Here is a 24,594-nt window from a genome sequence, read left to right as displayed (position 1 = left end):
AGCGAGCCTGGGACGCACGGCGTGCGCGCTCTCGACCCCAGGCCTAGCGCGTCCTGGGCGGCGCGCCGCTCCGTGCGCCGAGGCAGCGGGGGCGCGCGGGGGCTGCTGGGGCCCAGTGGGCGGAGACTTCCCGGGGAGAGAGGCGGGACGAGGACCAGCTAGGGCCCTAAAAGGCCGGCTCCCGCGGGTCGCGGCTGGGGTCCCAGCCTTGAAAGGAAGCGTCCCCCAGTGGCACCTTAGGCTCCTGGGTACTGAAACGCCGGCCTGGATTTATGGGGTGAGCTTCCCTCCTGGAGAACCTTATCAGGATTTAACCACCTGTTTTTTTTATTGTGGTTACTTTTTAAAAATAATTCCGTTGCAACCCCCTATAAATCATATTTTACAGATTATAGACTTGAAGATACAGAGGGTTGCCACCCAGTGAGCCAGGCATAGACACCAAATACTTTGGTTCTCATTCTTTTGCTTTAGAGATGTGCGCCGACATATTTAGGGGTGAAATAATATATCTGGTATTTGCTTCACAATAATGGAGAATGGGAGATATAAATGAAACAAGATTGGCCATGGGTGGTGCCTGTTAAAGCTGCGTTCTCATTACTATTCTCGGTATTTTTGTACATGTTAGAAATTTTCCATAACAAAACAAAACAAAAAAGCCACTTCCTTCGTGATGTTTGGTCATCTTTGGAAATTCCAACAAGTATGTATTCAGTAACGACTATAATATGCACAGCACTGTTTCCTGCTGTGGAGAGTTTACCAGGCACTTAATGCCTCTTGATTTTTCCCTTCACTGCCTTCTTTTCTTGTGTGTCATGTCCTGTACCCACCCCCTTCCTTTTGCCCATTTTCTTTGCTATAATAAACTTGTGAATGATTTCTGGAACTTTCACAGCAGCACAGGGACTTTTTAAATTTATCTCTTGTTAATTTAAAAACTCTAAAATATTCCGTTGCAACTCCTTATGAATCATGTTTTACAAGTTATGGAATTCAAGTCACAGAGGGCTGCCAGCCAGTGAGCTAGGAATAGACACTAAATGCCTTGGTTCTCATTCGTTTGCTTTATCCTTTATATAGTGTGCTTCTCCCATATTGGCTTCAGTATTTTCCCTTAAAAGGGAAAAATATTCTGGGCCTCAATGTTGATTTAAATTATTTATTATAAAATTATCTAAATATATATACATCCAACACTGTTATACACATAACACTGTTCTTATAGTACTTATACAACTAAAAGCAAAACACATCACAAATTAAATATATACAAACTGACTGATATGGCATGGATTCTTTGCATCTGGTATGCATGCTTCTACTGGATTCTACTAGGGCCTTCTCTGAGCTCTTAGTCTAGATTAGTCCTCATGGTACTTTCCCTAAATACGCCTGCCTCCGCTTTCATTACCACATTTACCACTGGATTATAACCTCCATAAGTGCAGAAACCTGCCCTTCCCAACTTGTTCTGTTCAACAACTTGCACTGTACCTGGCATATGGAAGGCATTCAATATTTGTTTTTTTTTTTTTTAAAGATTTTATTTATTTATTTTTTTCCCCAAAGCCCCAGTAGATAGTTGTATGTCATAGCTGCACATCCCTCTAGTTGCTGTATGTGGGACGAGGCCTTAGCATGGCCGGAGAAGCGGTGCGTCGGCGCACGCCCGGGATCCGAACCCGGGCTGCCAGCAGCGGAGCGCATGCACTTAACCGCTAAGCCACAGGGCCGGCCCCAATAGTTGTTGATTGAATGAAAATCTTGCACATGGTGAAAATATTTGGCCTCTCTGAAAAGGCTATCGCTGGTTGGATTTATGCTTATATGCATGTGTATCAGTGAGAGGGCTTTTCAATACAAGTTAATGGAGACCTAAGTAAAGTAGATTAAACAGTATTGGGTTCAGTATCTCACATGCAAAGAATTCCAGAGCTAGAGCAGTTCCAAGATTAGATAATTCAGTTACTCAAGGATGTCCTTAAAAACTTGAGTACTTTCTCTCTTTCTACTCCACCATACTTAGCTGTGACTCCTATTACGGTCAAAAGATGGCTGCAGCAGCTCTAAGTATATACGCAGATGACAACATTCCAAGAAAGAAAAAGAACTCTTACCTTTCAGGGGTCACAGATGTTCCTCCAGCAGATTTCTTTGTCTCATTGGCATGCCTGTCATGGTAGTTAAGAGAACAGCCTCCAGAATCAGACTTGGTCCAGATCCTATCTCTACTGCTTTCTAGCTGTGTGACTTTAGGCAAGTTATTCTCTCCAGTCTTCTGTTTAGTAATAGTACCCTCCTCATAGCTTTATTATGGGAATGAAATGAGTTAACGCTTGTAAAGTTCTTTTAAAAGTACCTAGCAGGGGGCCGGACCGGTGGCGAAAGCGGTTAAGTGATCAAGCTCTGCTGCGGCTGCCCAGGGTTCGCTGGTTCGGATCCCGGGCACGCACTGATGCACCACTTGTCGAGCCATGCTGTGGCAGCGTCCCATATGAAGTAGAGGAGAATGGGCACAGATGTTAACCCAGGGCCAGTCTTCCTCAGCGAAAAAAAAAGAGGAGGATTGGCATTAGATGTTAGCTCAGGGCTGGTCTTCCTCACAGACACACAAAAAAGTACCTAGCATAGGGTAAGTGCTCAGTAAATGTTAACCTGTGGTCTTCCGTAGTAGAGTACCATCTCTTGGAATTCATAATCCGTGGAGAAGGTGTATATCTCGTTGGTGTCTAACAGTAAACAAGCACTTAGCAGGTGTTCCTAATTTCTGTTCCCTAGGAGCAGAACCAAAGAGTGCAAAGAGTAATGTTTAAAATATTAAGGATCAGGGCTAAGGGAGCATCTAGCCTGTTAACACTTTCTCGAAGATGATACAGAAAGTAAAATTCTTTTAGTTCAACAGTCATTCAACTCCTAGTAAATGTGACACCACTCTATTCACCAATCCAAAAGATTTGTTAATGTCCAGCATGACTTTGGCTTACCTTTGACCCAAATAATTCTCAAGTGAAAACATCAGGATTAATATCTCTCACACTTGGTAATGTGAGTTCATTTCTAGAGCCACCCCACTTATAAAGTAACCTAATGCACAATCAACTATTCTTCCCAGAGTTCTTAGGATAGAATTGTGGGGGCTTTTTGAAAAATCTCTGTTCTTCCTCCCATTCTCAAAGCCATTGTTTCTGGGCATAGACCAACAAGGACATCAGTGATTTCAAATGTTAGTGACCTAACCCTATATAGGCTTCGTTGAAATTGGCTCGATTACATACATGTGATGAACATTATGGCTGCCTGGTTAGGTATGTTCCACTATTCTAAGTTAGTGCTACTACCATAAGCTCCAGGAAGTTGGCCCTAACTATAGTGACCAACCCTTTAATTAAAGAGTACATGTGTTTGGGGGTGGGGGATGGGGGTCGGGGTCTAGGGGATCTAGAATAAAGTCAGGAGAAATGACCAAATGTGGGAACTTTGGCTCTGCCATTCCCGTGATTTCTTCTCCATTTAAACCATCACAAGTAGGGACTATTGAATTCATGGTATAATGAAAACCATGAGCTTTGTAATCAGAGAAACTTGGATTTGAATTCTGACCTCATCGTTTACTAGATTCTGTGAAGATTTGTTCTCAATTTCTGAAAGTATAATTAGATCAGTAAATCATTCAGTTTATGGAAAATGATTAATGTGGTTCTGGCACGCAGTTCTTCCCAGTATCTAACAAGGTGGGCTGCTCCATCTGTGGAATGCTTTCATCAGGTATTCCAAATTATAATAGTCTCCTGGGTCACATCCTACTTATTAAAGCAGCCTCAGGCAGATCACGGTGTGCTCTGCCTCTGCCATGCCCGATTTAACAATTCTGACCCGCTTGCCTCACCAGATTTTCTAATGAATAACGTGAAATGCAGGCCCAGTCCTGCTTTGAGGGAAGAAGAAGAACTAAGAGCCAGTTGTTGTCAAGTCAAAACTCAAAGCAAGGAAAAAAAGGGATAAAGTTACTGCTAGATGAGTAAAAGAGAGTTTTAGAGACAGAGGGGAAAAAAAGTACTTCAAGCAGGAAATTTGAGGAATCAACGAAGGGTGATCTGGTCACAGTGGCACACTGAAGTTAGACTTGTTTCATGCTCATTCACACTGAGGTGAGGAGGGATGTAAGGATAGTGAATGACTTCTTCAGGAGCCTTCCAAATTCTTCTCAAGTTAGTTTTGGATATGTGGGACCAAAAGGGGAAATGAAAATCAAAACAGCCAGTAACTTAACTATACAGACTTTAAGAACAGACTGTTTAAAAAAATAATAAGCCATTATCAGATTCAGGTCACTTGTAACTTCCCTAATGTATGACTGAATCCTAGTGGCTTCCATGGCTCAAGTGAAACTTTCTCTCGGAATTTGATCAATGCTTCCCTATCAAGTAGTCAAAGTAATTAAGCAACAATGAATATAATTTTTGCCTAACAGATTGACAGAATTTTACATTTGTTAATTGCTGGTATTGGTACTGTGTGGAGCAGCCATCTCTCATCCAGTGATGGTAGTAATGTAAATGAGATCAGCCTCCCCAGAGAGTAATTTGGCAGTATGTATTCAATTTCTTAATATGCAAACCCTTTTACCCAGCAATTTTATTTCTGTGAATTTATCCTAAGGAAATAACTGGAAAAGTCTACAAAGCTGCTTGTACAGATAGGTTCATCACAGTGTTATTCATAATACTGAAATCCTGGAAGCCATGTAAATGATCATCATCAATAGGGTGTTGATTAAACAAATTATAGTACAACCATACGATGGCATGTTGCTCTGAAGATTTAGAAATAATAATGAAGATCGGTATTTATCATACTGGAAAGATGCCCATGATATGTCGTTTAATTTTTTAAATTTTACAAAACATCATGTATAACATGAACACACTTTTTGTATGTGCATAGAAAAAAATATGGAAAGATACATATCAAAATGTTAATAAGAGATGGTGAACAGGATGCAGTCTATACAGAAGTTGAATATAGTGATGTACAATGAAGTTTATATAATATTATATACCAATATTACCTCAATAAAAAAAGAGTTCTCTCTGGGTGATGGGAGTAAGAGTAATTTTCATTGTTTTCTTTACACTTTTTGTATTGTCTGATTTTACTTCAATTAAAATGTGTTATTTTTGTTACAAGAAAAAATAAAACTGTGTTCATTTTGAGAAACAGTCTAATAAAGAAAAAATTAATAATTCTCTTCTATACTCACTTCTTTTTAGTGGATGAAAACCTCTTCAGTGTGTACTTCCTTTTATTGCTATTAGTTTTCATTCAGGTTTTAATTTAGGGCATTGATAAATGGGCTGGGAAGAGGGAAATAGGCCAGTTCTGAGGATCTTTGGGCAGTTTTAATTTTAGGCAGAAGAAACAGGTCTGGACTCCTTCCCACAAGGCTGCTCCTTAAAATCCCTGTGCATATCTGAATTCATGTCTTCCTTGACCAGTTACAAAAAGAATTATATAAAATTTCTTTAAATAGCCAATTCTTCTTGCTCATACAAGATATTCCTTGACTAAGAAAATTATGTCGTATCTTGGTAGTTCATTTGCTTCATCTACTTGTGCAGTGTGGTGTAAGTAGCCTAGGCTGTATAATGAAAGAGTGATCAGAGCAGGGTGAGACTGGTCAGAAAAGACTTTCATTCATTCATGTACTGCACAAATAGATTTTCAGCCCCTATGATGTGTTAGACACCAGGGCACTGGAGATACAAAGGCAGAAGACCATGGTCCCTTCTTGGGAAGACCTTACACACTGCAGGGAGATGATTATAATACCGTATGTATGTGCAAGATGAAATGGGAACCCAGAGGAAGGAGTGCCAAAGTCTTACTGGGGGAGTTAGTGTTGGGCTGACCCTTGAAGGCTACATGGGGATTTGCCATGAATAGAGTTTCTCAAAGATAAGTTTTCACCTGAAAAAAATGAAAGATAGGTATTGTTAGAGAGCAGCTAAAAGGTGAAGGTGGCAAAAACTAACTTCCTAAACTGATCCTGCTAATAAAAAAGGTTAGAGGTGACGTTTCCCCACTTCCTGTGGGGCCCACTTCCTCCCAGGTAATTTCAGAGCATGGTAACAAAGGCCCTTGATATTGGTGCTGAGACCTTCATTGTCCTTCATGGAAGCAATATGCTTTGGGTGGGGACTTGCACATGACTGTGTGTTAACTGTTGTGTGTTAATGCCAAGATGGCATGTGATAGAATTTTTAATCCAGATAACCAAGGGCTGTGGTATCGGGGGTAGAAGGACAGGAACTGTTGTATGGATTCTGGGATAGCCTGGTCTGATGAGTCCTGGCGTCAGCATTTTAGAGCAAGAAGGACTAGAAAAGATCTGGTCCGATCTCCTCACTTTCCAGATTTTTAAAAAGTTACCGAGATTGCCAAGATCTTAACTGCCTTATTCTTTAATGATAAATTATTCAATGTAATGTTCTGTGTATTGGTGCTCTAGTATATCTCTGTAAAACTTAATGGGAAGATTTATTTTGTTCATCTGGGTAGTAGAGAGGTACTGCTCTGTTTCCTAGCTCTAGCTCATGCGTTTCTTGTGTTTATATAGTCAAAGGTCAAAAGCTGACTAAAAACAGATGAGCCCTTTCTTTCTGCATCATTTTTCAACTTTTCTAAGGACTTAAAATAAACTATCATTTTCCATTATTTACTTAAGAGATTTGTTTTGCAGAATTTGTAGCTCTTGGGAACCCCCCTGTCGTTCTTAAAAAGTATACAATCTGATTCTTACTCATCTGTCAACATCTCAGGAATGCTAATATTAATATGCATGGTTTAAATCACCCAAAACAGATTAAGAAGGCTGAATTGGCCAGTAACGTTTGTGACTTTCCACAAATATCTTATGTGTATAGAATCAGGAGATCACTCTTCCTTGAGATAGAGGAAATGAGAGAGAGAGAGGAATGAGAGAGTTATATCAGTTCTGACACCAAGGATTAATTTCTCTGAATAAAAGAACTTCCTTTTCTAACCAACATTTCATCTGAGACATTTCATCTGAGACTATGACACATTAGTGACACATTAAAACCCACCGCAATCCTACACTTCCAAGGGCTTACAATGTATAGCTGATCTTGTATAGATAAGGGTTTGCACTCATTTTCACATGGATTCGTTCTTCCACTGAACTCCAACTTGAAGTCTCTGTGAGACACTGCTCCCCAGATATATGGAGCACTAACTCCTCGCTAGTCAACCTCTCAAGATAAACCTGATTCTAAACTCGACTTGCCCAATGACTGTAGTATAAAGACTCAATCTGACTGTAATAGCAATTGCAGATTTTACTAGATACGGTTTCTGTTTGTCCACATTATAGCGTTTCTCAGATTAGCGTTTTGAAAGGTATTGAAAAATGAAGATACCAGAGCCAACATGAGGAACGCCTTGTTGACATTCATTTAATCAAATATTTAGTATTCCTACAAAGTAAACTTCCTCTTTCCATGACTAATTTCTAAAGTGGCATAATATTTTATGTTAAATATGTGACGGGGGTTGGGGGGAATCCTAAGAGGGACAGATTTTTTCATGCCTTATGTAATCTCCTCCTCTTAAGTGTGAACTGGACCTAATGACTTCTCCTAACAGTAGAATATGGCAAAGGTGATGGGATGTCACTTCTATGATTAGGTTAGGAAAGACTATGGCTTCTGTCTCTATTGCCTTCTTGGCTTGCATGTTTTGGTGAAGCAAACTGCCATATTGAAGACGCCCAACTGTCAAGGAACTGAGGGTGGCCTGTAGACAACAGTGGTCTAGGAACTGAGGCCCTCAGTTTACCAGTCTGTGAAGAACTTTATCCTGCCAACAACCATGTGAGCCTGGAAGCAGATCCCTCCCCAGTCAGGCCTTCAGATGAGACTCAAGCCTTGGCCGACATCTTGATTTCAGCCTTGTGAAAGACTCTGAGAAAGAGGACCCAGGTAAGCTGTGCCCAGATTTCTGACTCACAGAAACTGTGAGATAATAAACGTATCTTGTTTTAAGCTGTTAAGTTTTGGGGTGATTTGTTATGCAGCAATAGATAACTAATATATAAATTATCCTTGTTCTTAAGGAGTTGACAGTATAGCTGGAGTCAGACAGAACACTATAGCACAATGTTAAAAGAAGTGCCATCTTCAGTAACTTGGAAGAGGTTTAAGCCAGGGACTGAATTCTGTGATTCTGGCATTTTAATTCTAGTCTCAAGCTAACTTGATTTCTTTTCTTATAGATTTTCCAGCTGGAAAGGCTCTTGAGCAACTCCATACCTTTAGTTCTTACCGTGTATTCCACCTGAAAAGAAGAATAATGATATATATTGTAATTGCCCAAGCAGACTACATGTGCCTTGAGGGTAGGAAGAGTATTTTCTTTTCTTTTCTCTTTCATAGCACCTAGTTCATGCCCTTGCATATGAGAGGAGGACTCATTAAATATGAATGATAAACTATATTCTCACAGTTAGTAAAAGAGCAAAAAACACAGGAAAGACCTCTGAATTTCCTGAAAGGCCTGAGAATTCTGGTGTGTGTACTAGAGACAGGGTGGGGTGAGGGGCTGCCAAAGCAGTCCTCTATAGAGCTCTGATGCACGGTTCATGAGCCAAACATAAGTAACATTAGAAGACTTCCACTGGTAATATTCATTGTGACACCACATACTTCCTCCAGAAGCTTTCCAGAATGACTAAAATAACAGCTTTGAGTGTTATTTTTACTGACTAGAGCAGATGCTGCCAGTGCTCTGCCTATAACCTCTAGGTACTCACCATCACAGTATATGCCAGAGCAACATAGTGCAAACACCCACAACTCTCCACTTGAGGACTTCAGCCAGGAGTGCAGGTGTAGTGCTCAGCCAATGACCATGTGATTGGGAGGAAAAATCCCCAAACTTCCTTTCCCTCCTTCGGTGGGATGACTCTGAGATGTGTTCTATGCCATCATCCATAGTGCCCTAGTGGCACTGAACCCAGGAACTCACAGGGGTAACCCACCCAATAGCACTTCCTTGCGTCACCCTCAAAATAAGCTACTTGGACTTAAATCTTCATCTCAAATTTGGCTACCAGGGAAACTCCACTTAATACCCGAGTGAACAAATAAAGATAGGAGGCTTAAGTCAGAGTCTTGTTTAATAGTCCCATTGAAGCTGTCTTGCCTAAGCTCCTCAGGAAAGCACTAGACATAACTTGGTGAAGTGGGATCCAGTGGAGAAGGCTGGGAGGAGCAGGACTTATAAGTTGACTTGCTTACTGGGGAGGGGTGAACACTGGGAGCTCAGATCCAGCTGCTGATGCTGAGAGAAAATTAGGCTACAGGGCAGTAGCCCAAGAGTGTGACAACAAGAGGTTGTGTTGATGTCAGCAGTCAGCTTCAGAGGTCTGGCCTGCAGGGGTCCAGCACCCTACCAGACAGGACAGCATAGAGATGGCAACTTGAGGTTGTGTTTGGATAGCTAGGTAGCCAGGTGGTGACAGGGAGCGTTGTCAGCAAGGAGCTGGACTCGGGCACTCAGTCAGGATCCAAGGAAGCCTTCCATTCTCTGAGGATGAGCTGCTGGGACAAAGAAGGGACCCAGCCCTAGAGAGACTTTGGTGCTGACCATGAAACAACACATGACTCAGGCAACAGGAACAAAAAAGAAGTGAGTCTAAGACCAAGGCCATGGAGACAGGGATGAAGAGCCTGGGCTTTGGAATCTGACACTCTTTGGTTTGAATCCCAGCTTCCTAGCTTTCCAGAAGGGAGACTTTGGGCAAGGTGTTTAGCTTTCCTGAGCTCAGTTTCCTCATCAAGAGAATGAAGATAATGATTCCTCCCTCACAAAGTTGTGGAAGGATTTTCACGATAAAATGTAGGGTGGGAGTACAAGGTGAGTGTACTATTTCTACAACTGAGTAAGCAGGGGAAGCCCTGAGAGGCCATGTTTTCCGCTGGAACCAGAACTTGCTTTGAACATAGACAGAAGGTAGTAGTGTTCTAAGAAGCATGAATGGTCAAGGAGCCCTATCATATCCTTTCTTAGTCATGGTGCTTCCCTTTACCAGCCAACCACATTTGGTGAAAATGATGCATTCCAGCCAGAGGAAAGAGAAAGCAGCATGACTGAAGTCATGACTGGGGATGTTAAATAGGCTGGCACATCCTGAGAACAATAGCATGCGTGTGTGTGCACCTGTACCAGAGAGGTGGGGGCCAAGGGAGTGAGGGAGTGGAGAAGTAAGGCTGGAGAGATCTTCAGGGGTCAGCTCACGTATTCCCTCCTAGAGACTCAGCGTTAAATCCAGGGTGATGAGTAGGGAGGTTCAGATGCTTCCTGCCTAAGGTCTGATTGGTCCTAGAGACTGGCTGAGGTTAAGGGTGGCGACAGGGACCAGATTGCTCCAGCAATGGAGAGAGGAAGGCTGGAGAAGCCGTGGACTAGGAAGGACTCAGACCAGATTTCAGTACTGAGACACTAAATCTGCCAAGACCCAGGCATCTGGGGCCATAATGATCCTCCACGACAGGGTGATAGGCACAGTGTTGAACTCCTAGTAAGGCTCAGATACTAACCAACTAAGCAGGTAGATGGTGGCCATATGCTGGATGGATGTCGGTGCCTGCTGATTATCAGCCCTGTCTCCAGGGATCTGTCAAATGCCCCAAGTAGTAATTAATTTATAGAACATTTCGAATGTTCTATTTCCAAGACACACTTATCAAGCAAAATTTGTATTAGGCCTGTTAGAAAGAAGGGGAGGTTACAAAAAACAGAGGAGACTTCTGAGAAATGTAGCTATTTAATCATAACACTTATGATGCTTGTATCAAATATCCTTAAACTGACCTAGGAATCTAGCGGGGAAAAATATCAAGCTGTACTTTTCTTAAGAAAAAACTACTTGCCTTATCTTTGGGTTGAGAGATGATTTTTTTTTTTTAATGACACAGACTTCCCAATAATTTTTAGAATGTTGACAAATAAAATAGTTGCTAACAGCTATAAATCAACACAGAGCTTGGTTTTCTTCAGCAAAGCTGGGAGAACATTTAAGTCACCCCATCAAGCCCCACCTTTGCCCCAAGCAAGGTCCATGAGGTCCCAGAGGGGTGGTTATGCTCCTGCTTTGGGCTCTTGACCTCCTAAGCCCTCCCAGCTCTTGAATGGCAAAAAAGCCAAAAATAGGGTCACTTCCACTGCTGCAACTGGCTCCAGCTATAATCAGCCAAACCAAGCCTGAAAGGTCCCCAGTAACACTGGGGAAGTACAAATGTTTATTTTTAAATAAGTTACTTTTTTTCTAGTTTAATCAAAAAGCTTTTATAAAGTTTGGTTTTAAACTATACGCAAATATTTTTTATTTTTTCTATTTCCAGTTTTTTAACGTAGACATAGATTTCCTTAGACTGATGCTGATTCCAAGAGCCCCCAAAAGTTCAGCACAAGGGATAAGGTTAAATACAGCAACCTACACTGATGAAGAGTCTGAAACAGACTGAGCAGGTGCCTCCGACAGAAAACTGACACTTAACTTACTTATCAGTTGGAAGTTCAATTCATTACACTGTAAAAGCAAACGTATTTAGTGTGTAAACTCTACTGTGGAGTTTGTATTTGCATCTTGGTTTTCTAGTTCCTGTTTAACAAAAAATGAATATAACACAGTTAAGTGCAGTCTTTAGTGGACAACTTCCACTATGTGGATAAAGTCAGATTCCAAGTCTTCATCAAAGATGCTGATAGAGGTTGTCAGAGGCCTTCCAACATAGATCCACAGTCCAATGACCAGCAGATGTGAGAGAGCGGCAGAGACAGAAGAAAAACCTTTAGAAATTTTGCTGAGAAAACACCCCCTTTCTTCATAACACGTGTGTTCCTCATGCTGAGAGAGGCTGTGTGCTTCGGGTGTTTAAAGATGTTTCAAGTCAGTCTTTTGGAGAGGAGGAGGGATCTTTTCAGACTGACTTCACCAATCCCATACCCAATCTGAGTTTTTCTTCAAAATGCTTTCAGTTTCTTTTCTCAACATAATCTTCTTCAGGCTGAGAGCTGTTTCCTCCTCCAGTGCTATGGCTGTCTATCTCAGAAACTCTATCAGTATCTGGTGGTGTCTGTAAAGGAGGTGGGTTGTCACAGTGGGCACTCTTTGAGAGACATCATCTGGATTCATGCTGGGCATCCACTAGTGTTTTCTCCACGGTCATGACTGTAGACAGAAATTGAGGCTGGAGCACTGCTGCATTCCCATTCCTACTGGAGTGCAATCCCACCCAAGGGCCCTGCAGATGCTCTTCCTGCAGCCCCAGCACTCTGGTCCAATGGTCAGGGTCTGTGACAAGCAGAAACGAGAGTCTAAGTTCATTACTTTTTTTTTTTGCAATATGCTTTATGTTTTTTTTTTTTTCCCTGAGGAAGATTCACCCTGAGCTAACATCTGTGCCAATCTTCCTCTATTTTGTGTGTGGGTTGCCGCCATAGCATGGTTGCTGACAAGTGGTGTAGGTCCCTGCCGGGGGACCGAACCCAGGCCACCGAAGTGGAGCACGCTGAACCCAACCACCAGGCCATGGGGCCAGCCCCTTATAAGTATTTTTAATAAAAGTAGTATAATATTCAGATAAAATTCAGGGCCACTTTGCTCCCCTCCTCAACTGCCTTCCTCTGCTTTTCTCCCCAGAGACAACCCCTGGTAGTATCCTCTAGTACATGATTCTATTGATTATGAATCTATGTATCCATCATCACTATATACAGTGTTTTTTAAATTTAAAATACTTTGTATCATATTGTGTAAATATTTCCCTAACCTGCTTTTTGTTTTTCTCTCAGTGGTATGTTTTTGGGATCTATGTTAATGACATTAATACACAGAGATCTAGTTCATTTTTTAAACTGCTATTTTAATGTACTTGGGAATATAAACTTAATTTTTCATTTCCCCTCTGATGGATTTTAGATTGTTCCCAGCTTTTTGCAGCTGTCTCCTGTGCACGAATTTGCAAGTTTCTGTAGAGGAGGACTTTCTAGGTTACAAGGAACATGGATTTTTAGCTTTACTGGACATTGTTAATTTGATATCAGTTGTATTCATTTTTGCTGCCACTAGTAGAATATGCAAGTTCCTATTGTCTACATCCTTTCCAACATCTCATATTGTCAGGTTAAACATTTTGTAGATATTCAGAGGGATATAGAGTGGTATCTAATTTAATTTGTATTTCTCTAAATATAGCAAGGAGGAGCATATTTTTGTGAATTTTGTTGATTTTGTTTTCCTTTTCTGTTTCCTGTTCATATTTTTTTGCCTATTTTTTTAAAATTGGGTGTTTTGTTCTGTTGCTTATTAATTTTAATTCCTTGTGTATCTCAGATATTTTATAATACATGTTACAAATATCTTCTCCTATGCTGTGGCTTGTTTTTTAACTAAATTTTTAAGTTAAGCTTTAATTTTTCACATCATTTAAAAAGTACAAGCAAATTTGTAAATCTTTTCCTTTATGATTCATTCTTTTTCTGTCTTGTTTTAAGAAATTCTGCTTAACTCATAGTGATGAAGATAACCTGTATATTTCTTTCTAATAGTATAAAAGTTTTCCTTGACAGATTTTGGTCTTTATTCTTTCTTTAACTTATCTGTGTTAGGTAAGGATCTAATTTCATTTATTTACATATAGGAAGCCAAATTTTCCAATACTGTAATTTTTACAATGGAAATAACTTTCTGATTATATAAACAATTTATGATCATTGTTAAAATTCAAATAATTATTTAAAATATGAAGAAATATATAAAAAGCCCCCTGAAATCCTACTGCCCTAAGATAGTCACCATTAATATTTTCAACATCATTTGTTGATAGTCCATCCTTTCCCCACTTGTTTATAATACCACCTCTGTCATATAAGGAGAGAACTTTTCTAGTATTCAGGCAAACTTACAGAATTAAAACTAACTCTGAATATAATTGATAGAATTTGAAGTATTAATTTAAAGGATTTTCAAGTTAGACTACAAACTTGATTGCCTGATTTCATTAAGCAGTGTAAATAAGTAAAAAGAATAAAAAGGATCATCACGTGAGAAGTAAGGATTTCCGAGAAATGGCCAGTTCTTCTAGGGTTTGGGGAAGTATGAAACCTAAGAACTGCAAATTTATGAGACTGAGGCACAAGTTCTCTTAGTGTCACGTCTAATGTGCTAGGTTCATCTTGCTAATGTTTTTGAATTAAGACCATTAGTATTTCCTCTAACAAATAATTTATCTTTCATTTTGTCGCAGAAGTATGCAAGGAAAAACAGAGCCAATTCTTAGAAAAGCACTGTCTAACCTTGATAAAATGTGAATACCTGCACCACTCTATTTTGGAAGTTCTATGTAAAGAAGTCATTTATCATAGTTCACTACCACTGAGAAATGAGTGGTCATCTCTCCTCTGCATAGAAGAATATCACCCTGCAGTATCGTTTTTTTTAATTTATTTATTTTTTCCCCCAAAGCCCCAGTAGATAGTTGTATGTCATAGCTGCACATCCTTCCAGTTGCTGTATGTGGGACACAGCCTCAGCATGGCCAGATAAGAGGTGCGTCGGGATCCGCACCGGGCTGCCAGCAGCAGAACGCGCGCACTTAACCACTAAGCCACGGGGCCGGCCCAGCCCCTGCAGTATCTTAATACTTGCTATTCTTCATGAAATTTGTATGTAAGTTCCTCCAGGGGTACATTAAAAATACATTTAATTTTTGAATTTAAAAAAATTATCAAAACCATGTATAGACCATGTTTATCAGCATGTAGGATGAAAGTCCTTCTGTTTTTCTGACCTTGGGTCCACTTTGATGTCAAATGAACACTGATGAACTTACTAACTTTTCTGTAGACATTCTACAATATGTATGGCATGGGTTCTTGCTAATTTATTCAGTCATTACTCATTTCTGTTCCAAAGTGGTCTAAAATGTCTTAAATGATTAGAATATTCAGTGTAGAGTTCAGTTATAAATTGCTGTACTATTTGAAGAGAATTGGAAGAGCTACATAAGGATTAAGTCCTTCATCCCAAATATAGCCATATAGAGAGGTTAAAAAATAAGATACATTTCTTATTATTTTGCCTTGTCTCAGTTCTGTGTCTTCCCCTTTTGCCACAGTCTAAAACCAAATCTGCAGAAAAGAAAACAACCCAAAGCATAGCCAGTGTGTTAGAGGGACTGGATTCCTAGTGCTCATGACTTGTGAGTTTGTGTAGATCTGATGAATCACAACGACTTCTTTTCAAGCCACTTGCAATTTAGCTAGACACCGACAAGCTCCAGGTTCTTCCTGACCATGTGCTACCTTCACACTCAGGGAGCCCTTGCTACCCAATTCAGAATTAACCCAGCTGCTGAACTGATCTACTGGTCTACACTTCAGATTTGAAAGCTATTTTCCTTGAGGACGCTCCTAAGGAGAAAAGAGAAAATTGCCTGTGTGTGTGTTTCTGAGATAACTTCATGGGGTTTTTAGCGGGCGAAAAATTTCCAGTGTGTGGTTTTTTTTTGTCTCCTCTGAAAGACACTGTGGTTTTCAACTAGCTTGGTGCTGTTACTACAGTCATTTTACCTGACCTCTTTCTTTAAACAGGCATGAGACAAGGCTGAGCTCATACTTTCATGAAAGCCACTCTGCCATCTAAGCAGAACTAACACTGTTAGAAGAGCATGCAAATCGTAATTTAAAAAAAATCCATAAGCCAGCAGTTTCTTTTGACCACAGTGGTTTTTTCCCTCCTGCTCATTCTGCTGAAACAGCAGCGTTGGGGAACACTGCAAGGCTTTGGCTTTCTGCTCTAATTTGCTGTTCTTCTGATGAGAATTATGCATTTGAGGACGTTTTGTTTTATTTGTGTTAAGTGTTGCACATCCAGCTGGATGTTAAGTTTCTAAAGACACAGACCCCCTCCCTTCTTTACCCATCTCTTTCTTCTGTAGGATCCAATATGATATTCTATCATAGGTGCTTGATTATTATGTGTTGAGTGAACATGTGAGCGAATAAATAAGTGACTGAACAAATATTTCCAGTCTCCTATTTTCTAAACTAAACAGTGCAAACTGGATGGGATCCATTTCAATCATACAGGAGGATCTGTGGCAATGCAGAAATAAAAAGATGAGAATTAGAATCCAGCCAAATGAGCCAGGAGCTAGAGTTCACCAATTCCATAGTGAAGGTAGTTAGTTTATACCTAGGTAGTGTATACCTATGGTATATATATGTGTTTGTGTGTATGCATATATAATATATATTATACATTTATGCACACATTCATGTAATTATATATTTCTATGTATTGTATATTATGTACATATGTATGACATCTATATGCCTATATTATGTATGTGTGTATATATCTGTGTTTGTGTGTGTGTGCATGTATATATGTGTGTGTGTATAAATATATACATATACTTTAAAGAATTTGCACCCCAGTTCCTCTTAGAGAACTATCTTTGTTTAGTAAAATACCTTGATTATCCATTTGTGGGTAGAAAGTAAGGCCCTGGGGCCATGGATGCAAGAATACAAGGAAGTAAAGTCCTGGCTAAACCAACCGGATTCTAAGCATCAGGAGGAATTTGGGAGTCAAGAGCAGAAGGAAGAGACATTACAGAGAGAAATGGGATTCCACAAGGCTTTGCTTGGGAAAGTTGTCTTGGGGGAAGTCAAGGAAAAGAAGCTGAATTCCATGTCTGGTTTGGCCCAGAGCAGAAAAAAGATGATGACAGTGGAAGTGGACCCCAAGAGAGATGTGAGTTCAGCAAGAGCAGGATTTTGGAAGTAGAAACAAACATAAATCTATAAAATCTCAAGAATTAATACGTAAATCTGGGGAGAACATTAGACTTCTCACAGAGCTTAGGAAGGTGGCTCAAACAAATTTTAATTAAATCTTAAAAGGCGCTGTTATCTCAACTAATGTCTCCAGGTTCCTTGAAACCAGCATAGGGTGAGAAACCCTCTCTTTACTCCAACAAGTCAGTCTCGTGTGTGACCTTCCTAAAGCCCAGAGTTACAAAACAAAACAAAAGCAAGAAAATAAACTAACCCTGCAGCCTCCTTCAGGGGTGGTTAACAATAGATGTTTGAACTGGTCAGACCCAGTTAGCAGCTCCAGTCCCGATTCTGGAGCCAACTCTGAGCAGGTACAACCCTTCACACAGAATGTCCCTGATTCAGGCCTGTGCTCAACAGCCTTACCTTAGCAATGAGGTGAGGAAACGGCACCAATGGGGCAATCTGTGAAAATATGGCAGATTAGTGAAAATGTTCACAACCTGGAATTGAAGTCTTTTTTACCTTGTTTCTCCCTAGGGCATATTAGTTAATATATTAAAATATCAAGCTAATTTTTATACCTGTATGGTATAGATGGTTATTGTTGCTGTTTTACAAATGAGAGGACTGCAACATAAGCGTGCTCAGCACCAGCAGAGCAGGATTCTGAGTGAGGAATTATGATTTCCCCAGATTGGGCTTGGTTCACTGGACACCATTGTCCTTTTCTACAAAGGGTTTATTGTGAAATGTTTACAAAAGCACTTTTAGGAAGAGTTCAATGTCTATTTCTATCTTAGTGAAAATGTGGGTGAATCTATATGCGTGGCAGAGCCCCCAGCAGAAGAGAGGAGGGAATTAACTTCTGCTGTGTTCTTACCATAAGCCCAGCCCAGGACTCCTTACCTACGTTATCTGCACTTTCGGAAAGACAAAGTGGCAATGACAAACCTTCTGGGTGATTTAACGTTCTATAACTTAATAGGATGGGTACACAAGGGTATGCATTTGTCAAAAGGCATCAAGTGGTACACTTAGGATTTGGGCATTTCCTTCTTTTTAAATTTTACCTCAAAAGAAATTGAACCATAAGCAGATATTGAACTCTAGTTAATGACAGAGATGCTTGAGTGTTTAGTTGTGAAATGTTCTTATGCTTAAAACTTACTTGGAAATGCATCCGAAAAATAAGGTGGATTGGTGGGTGGATAGAGGGATGGTTAGATGGGTAGATAATGTGATAAAGCAGGTATAACAAATCCTTAGTTGTAGAATCCAGGTGATAGATACACAAATGTTTGTTGTATAATTCTTTCAACTTTTCTGAATGGTTGAAAATTTTCATAATTAAATGTTAGAAAAAAAAAAAGTGGTCTTGACAGCTTGTACCAACCGGGCTGCTGCAGAAAGCCCAGAAATCTGAATGCTCTGAAATAGAATATTCCAGTCAGGCCAGTTTTATCCTATGTGGATAAAAGGCCCTCATTGGAAGTAAAGAAGGATAACAGCTCCTTCTAGTTGAAACCGCATTTCTAATATGCAGCGCTCTCCTTTTTGCACCACTTTCAGGCGCTTTTCCAAGACACAGGTTACAGTCCTCATCTTATCGCCTCAGCAGCATTTGGCCTTGACCGCCACTTCCTCCTCAGCAAGCGTCCTCTTCTCTGCCTTGGTAGACACCACGCTCTCCTGGTTCTTCCTACCTTGCTGGTGGCTCCTTCTCAAGCTCCTCTCCTGTTTCCTTCTTCTTGACCTACTGGTTCACGCAGAGGTCTCCCTGGGCTGGGTGCTGGGCCTCCTTTCTTTCCCCTGCACTCTTTCTCCCGAGGCGGTATCATGAGTTTCCATGGATTTTAGTACTATCTCTAGGATGATGTCTCCCAAAGCGACAGCTCCGGCCCGGTCCTCTCTTTTCAACAACGGCCTCTTAACTCCAAACACCTGCTTGGCGTCTCCACTTAAACGTCTCCCACGTGTCTCATCTCTGACGAGCCCACAGCTGAACTCCTCAGCCCATCCCCTCACACGCTCTTCAACCCCCGCCGGGGCCCTTCTCTTCCCTTCACCTCCCGCCACCACCCTCGTGCAGTGGCCGTCTTTTGTCCCCGGACCACCACAGGTGCCTCCAAGCTGGTCTCCCCCGAGACTCTCACCCCATTCTGATCTAATTGAAGCTGCCAAGGTCATCTTTTAAAAACATAAATCTGATTACATCTCTTCTCTACTTAAAACTCACCAATGGTCTGCCACTGTTAGGATAAAATGCAGCGTTCTTAATACGGACAAGCAGGTCCAGTGCTGGGGCCCTGCCTGCGCTCAGTCCTGTCTCCCACCACCTCCCCTCTGCTCCTCTGCTGTGGCCAGAGCAGGCTCGGCTCCTCCCACCAGTGAAGCTTTTCCTGCCTCAGAGACTTTCTATAGAGCAGCTCCTCTTCTGAGAAAGCTCCCTACAATCTTTCCTGGTAACTCCCTGCGCTTGAGGTCTCAGCTTCAGCAATGCTTTTGAGAGAGCCTTCCTGACACATTCCTCCCCATTTTGATTATGTCTCACCCTGTCACTGTCTCTCATGAAACCTTTACTCCTGATTCACGGTAGAATTAGTGAGTATATGTTCGTCTGTGTACTTATTTCGTTAGTGTCTGTCTCCCCTGCTAGACTTCAGAGTCCATGTGGGCAGGAAGCCTGTCTGCTGTGCTCTATCTACCTTCGCAGCACCTAAGTCCCTGGCCCTCAAGAGGTGGTCGAAACATACTTATCACCTGAATGAACACACGAGTAGCCTCAGGGAGATGCAGTCTGAGAGGTGAGGGACAATGACACCAATCAATATGGCCTCGGGCTTCGGCATCAATAGGACCTGTATAGCCTGCCCCACAGGTGTCCCAAGAACCAGTCAACACTGGGCATGAGCATGATGGGCCCATGCAGCCTGTTCTGATTCATTCCTGTCCCTCCCCCTGGCTCACTCCCCACATGCAGATGAAGAGCAAGGAAGAAAGAGCATCCAATACTTTAAATGCCTGCTAAAAAGACTCCCTCTTCCTCATCTACAGGTAGGGAGCATTTGTGGGCACAGTCTTCAAGCCCACAAAAATGAAAGGCAAATAGCCTGAACTCAGAATCCCATGGTTGGCCCTTGCTTGGCTCTGTAACTCATTAGATGGAGGACCTTACGTGGAGAATTTTGTACCTTAGAACCTTGATATGCCCCACCTATGTCATACCACTATTAGGAGTACAAAATGAGCTAATGTAAGTGCAAGTGCTTCTTATTCTGTAAACCTGTGGACCACCACATGGCTGTGGGTTACTGTGTAGCCTGAAGAATAGTAGAGTATTAGATATGCTGATTTTGCTGATTTAACAACTAAAGATGCTGCTACCAGCTGTCTTACTAATTGTTTTACAATAAGAATAATCAACAACTTGATATTCTTTCCACCTTAAGAAGGATACTTAATTATATATAGGAACATGGTAGAAATGACCTAAATTCAGAAATATTGTTTCCTAAGTCAGCAATTCACGGTCAAAATTAACCTACCCAGCACTTAAATTCATTCAACTGACTTATTAGTGATAACTTTCTAGGTTATGCCACACTAAAGTCCATGTTTTTCCTCATAGTTACATTATTTTTATAACAAAAACATCTTTATTTTCCTGTTTGTAAAAGTAACATGTATTCTAAAAATTCAGATGATAGGGCTGGCCCCATGGCTTAGCAGTTAAATGCGCACGCTCCGCTACTGGCGGCCCGGGGTTTGGATCCTGGGCGCGCACCAACGCACTGCTTCGCCAGCCATGCTGAGGCCGCGTCCCACATACAGCAACTAGAAGGCTGTGTAACTATGACATACAACTATCTGCTGGGGCTTTGGGGAAAAGAAAAAAAAAAAAAAGGAGGAGGATTGGCAATAGATGTTAGCTCAGAGCCGGTCTTCCTCAGCAAAAAGAGGAGGATTAGCATGGATGTTAGCTCAGTGCTGATCCTCCTCACAAAAAAATAAAATAAATAAAAAAAAAAATTCAAATGATATACAAATGTAATACATAGCAAAAGAAAATCATTCATAAATATCTTCTTTTTACCTACATCAAAAAATATTGTGGGCCGGCCCTGTGGCTTGGTGGTTAAGTGCGCGCGCTGCGATGCTGGTGGCCTGGGTTCGGATCCCGGGTGCACATCGAGGCGCCACTTCTCCGTTCATCCTGAGGCCGAGTCCCACATACAGCAACTAGAAGGATGTGCAGCTATGACATACAACTATCCACTGGAGCTTTGGGGGGAAAAATAAAATAAATAAAATCTTAAAAAAAAAAAATATTGTAAAAATAAGTAAGACTTCCAAGTAAATATAAATAAGTGTATGAACAGGCATCACTTGATGAGAATTTTTAAAATCTCTCATACATGGGATTATTTCAAAAGACTGTTTTCACATTGCAAAAAGCATACAGTTTTGTTTATGATACATTTCCAACTTATCAGCTATTAGTTCTTTCAGGGAAAATGGCTTGCCAATGTGTATTTGAGAAGACCATTCTTTTCAGTCCATTTTTCTGTCCAACAAAATGTCCATTAAACATTTCCAATGACTATAATATGTAGAACAACTAAAAGATAAAAATTGTTACAGTGGGAAATGACACAAGGCCCCTGGTATTTCTTAAATGTCACGTGGAAGGGGCAAGAAATAAATGCTTAACGGCATATGCTAACTTTGCAGATTTTTAATAAATACAGGTGTTATGATGGCTTTGACTTTACACAGCAGCAGTTCATCTGTATTACCACAAGGAAATAGCCAAGGCTATAACTAACTTTAAATGCCAGCCTGTCAGCAAGAATGAAGCTGAAATCCAGGGATGTTCCAAGAAAAGGCAGAAACATGCCAGGAGCATTGAGTAAACTTTCAGGCTGAATTCACGTGAGTTACTGGGTAACGCTGGGTTTCTAACTTCTACAGCCTACGTGTCAATAAGGCGGGCAAAGGAAGGGCTACTCTTGTTCTACAGCACCATCTAGTGGATAATGACATTCATGCACTTCGGTGCACTTGCTTCAGAGAGAGACCTGCCCTCCTTAGTAAAAGAGCTAATGAATATTATTTGAGACACAGAAGATGAATTAACCTTTGAGTTGCGGTTTCGTTTTGACTTTAAAATGACTGTTTAGTGAAGCTAATCTGGTATTTTGTCATCTTTGATCAGTCTGTAGGAAAAAATAAGCAGCGTTTATAAGCAGCATCTCTTCCACTTTTCAAGAATTAAAAACGCATGTGTGTTGTTATTTCCACTGAGTTGCTATCAATAATTAATTTTTAAAATCTCTCTCTTTTTGTCCCCCCTCCCTGTCTCTCTCCACCTACTTCACAAGCCTTCAGCACCACCTTTAACTACTCTACTGTGTAATTTAAAGCAAAAAACAATTCAGATTTTCTTCCAATGTATTTCAAACTGCAGTAGCAACACATTAGTGGATCCTGATATCAATATAGTGAGTCATGACCAGCAAAAAAAAGAAAATGTCTATTTTTCATTTTTTGAGGAGTCTCCATACTGTTTCCTGCTGCAGGATTCCACTTCTATGAGGTATCTCAGAGTCAAACTCATAGAAGCAGGAGTAGGATGATGGTTGCCAATGGTGGTTGCTGAGGGGAGGGAGAAATGGGGAGATGTTCAACGGGTATAAAAGTTTCAGTTATACATGATGAATAAGTTCTAGAGATCTGCAGAACAAGGTTATGTCTATAGTTAAGAACATTATATTGTGCACTTAAAAATTTGCTAGGCGGGTAGATCTCATGTTAAGTGTTCTTACCACAATTAAGAAAAAAAAGGGATCGTTAAGGAAGACTGAACCAAAAAAAGAAAGAAAGAAAAGAAAGACTAGAACTTGAAGTGTCAGAGTGCTTCTCACAGGTGTAGTGTGTATTGTTCTGTGAAACTGCTGTTACACACGTGTGTATTTGTGTGTACTAGGGTGTGATGTAAAGGGCTTTTCATTCTGTGGGTCTAGTTCAAAAAAGTTCAAAAGCTTCTGTTCTATTGTTCTCAAAAAATCAAACTACAGCTAAAATCTATGTTGTATTTCAAATGAATTAGGTTTCCTTGTATGTAAACATGCTTCTCTACTTCTGAACAAGGCAATTTAAGATCTCTTGAGGTAGTGAAAGGGAAGGAATTAGAGGCATATAAATGGGAAGTCTGTGCTTGCAGCCTCCTCTAGTCTTTCTCTTTGATGTAAGGATAACGGAGCTGGAAGCTGCATTGTGATGAGGCACAGCGTTTGGAGCAGGACAAACCTGGTTTTAAATTTGGATGCAGAAACTCCTGGCTGTATGTTAGCCTTTCTTAGTCTCAGCATCCTAATCTGACAATGAAGCTAATAATTCTTACTTCATGGAATTGTTGTGAAAAACAAATGAGTAATATAGATGATATGCCCATCGCATGGTGGGTGCACAGTCTAAGGAGCTCTTAGACACAGCAAGAGTCAACAATTCACTGACACCATTTTAAATAATTTTTGTCTTCCTTTATTGCCCTAGATTTCTATATCTTAGAATTTCAAATATCCCTAAAACAATTTAAAACCTACGATTGAGACTGAACACCAATAAGGACTTTTTCTTCTTCTTCAGGGCAGTCTAGTGAGAGCCTTAATTCTATACTCTCTTATTCCATTTACGACTATGTTTAATTTATTGTAAATCTCAGTGGAAGTGTTTTCCTTGCTTCGGTAGAGCCCTCTAAATTTTACAGAGCACATGGATCTCTCATGGTTTTTCCTTCTCAAAGTGGGATGCTGTCCTGGGGGACTTTCTACACAAACATAACAACAGCGTTTTGTGTGAGCGAGCAGGCCCTGGGAGAAGGGTGAGGACCCAGGTCCATGTTTTTTTACTGAGATATAATTAACATATAACATTATATTAATTTCAGGTGTACAACATAATGATTTGATGTTTGTATATATTGTGAAATGATCATCCTAAGTCTAGTTAACATCCATCACCACACAGTTACAATTTTTTTTCTTGTGATGAGAACTTTTAAGATCTACTCTCTTAGCAACTTTAAATATACAATACAGTATTGTTAGCTACAGTCACCATGCTTTACGTTACATTTACTTGAAATTTGGCTTCAGTGTGGCCATTGTAATGACTGGATCCACGAATGGTCCATTCTGTTTTGAGTTAACAATTTTTCAAACCACAGAGGCTAGTTATTACTTTAGAACTCATTGTAATACGATCTGCTCATCCGCCAGTAATCGCCTTTCCCCCTTAGTTTGTGTCCTGCCTTCAGAGTCATAGAAGGCAGGGAGAGATTCAGTGCAGAAAGGGCCTTGGTGGTGAGGACGTGGGATGAGAAGGAAATAAGAGAGGGGAGGAGAAAGATGGGGAGTGGTAGAGAACGGGTGCTGGAGGAATCACTTTGCTCTTACTGTTTGTTTCTAAAGGGAATGTCTGTGCTCCATTCATAGCATATGAGGTGATTTTAGGTGGTGCCCAGCTGAACATTTTAAAATTTCATACTGCCTGACTGCCAGCTCCCAGAAGACCATCAGAAAAACCCGTTGAGCAAGCAAAGTTGTTTATTAGACTTACTGCAAAAAGGGAGACCACCACTTTGACAGTTTTAGTTGTGTCTCAGAAGGAAAAGCTCAAGGAAGATTTATAGGGTTTTGAGGTCTGGGCTGGAGCAGT

The 24,594-nt window shown here is 40.7% G+C and overlaps 1 pseudogene; it reads right to left on the bottom strand.

Annotated features, from left to right (window-relative positions):
- Positions 1-11,429: 11,429 nt before the first annotated feature.
- LOC131415125 (BCL2/adenovirus E1B 19 kDa protein-interacting protein 3-like) lies at positions 11,430-16,579 on the bottom strand (annotated as a pseudogene).
- Positions 16,580-24,594: the final 8,015 nt, after the last annotated feature.

The sequence above is a fragment of the Diceros bicornis genome, chromosome 16, assembly GCF_020826845.1.
Source record: "Diceros bicornis minor isolate mBicDic1 chromosome 16, mDicBic1.mat.cur, whole genome shotgun sequence".
In the NCBI taxonomy this organism is placed as follows: domain Eukaryota; kingdom Metazoa; phylum Chordata; class Mammalia; order Perissodactyla; family Rhinocerotidae; genus Diceros; species Diceros bicornis.
This window is presented reverse-complemented; position numbering and strand designations above follow the sequence as displayed.